A 557-nucleotide genomic window follows, 5' to 3' on the forward strand; every position below is an offset into this window, starting at 1 on the left:
GGGCCGGATCCGGCCGCAGGCAGTAGTTTGCCCACGGCTGACTTAGTCACACCAGCCGGGCTCAATTCTTATTTATAAATTCATTCTAAGGACATATACAGCTTGAAAAGCTTTGGAAGCAATTTCAAAAAAAAAAAAAACTAGCTTTTAAGTAACAAGAAAACAGTTATAGAAGAAAGTTTAAATTAAAAGAAAAAAATTGTTTTAATTTATTCAAGAGTGGGAACATCCTCCATGAAAATGTGTACCTTAACTATGGATGGCTGGGTGGCCTTATCACACCTTAAGAATTCAAATTTTTTGCAATGAAAAGAAAGAGAGTTTCATCTCATTTTTCTCCCAGGGTAGATGTCCGTCAATAGAAGATGGACATCAACAAAAGGAGGGGCTTGCAAAATCAATCCAGAAAGCCAGCAATCTATGAATAATCCAGAACCGAGTATGTATCTCTTCTGCCACACCCCCCCCCTCCCAGCCAGTGAGCAAGATAATTACTCTCAAGTCAAGCTAAGTGCCCCCCAGTCACAGTGGCCCAATGCTGACATACAAAGCATACT

Source organism: Myotis davidii, unplaced genomic scaffold (assembly GCF_000327345.1).
Source record: "Myotis davidii unplaced genomic scaffold, ASM32734v1 scaffold1575, whole genome shotgun sequence".
Classification (NCBI taxonomy): domain Eukaryota; kingdom Metazoa; phylum Chordata; class Mammalia; order Chiroptera; family Vespertilionidae; genus Myotis; species Myotis davidii.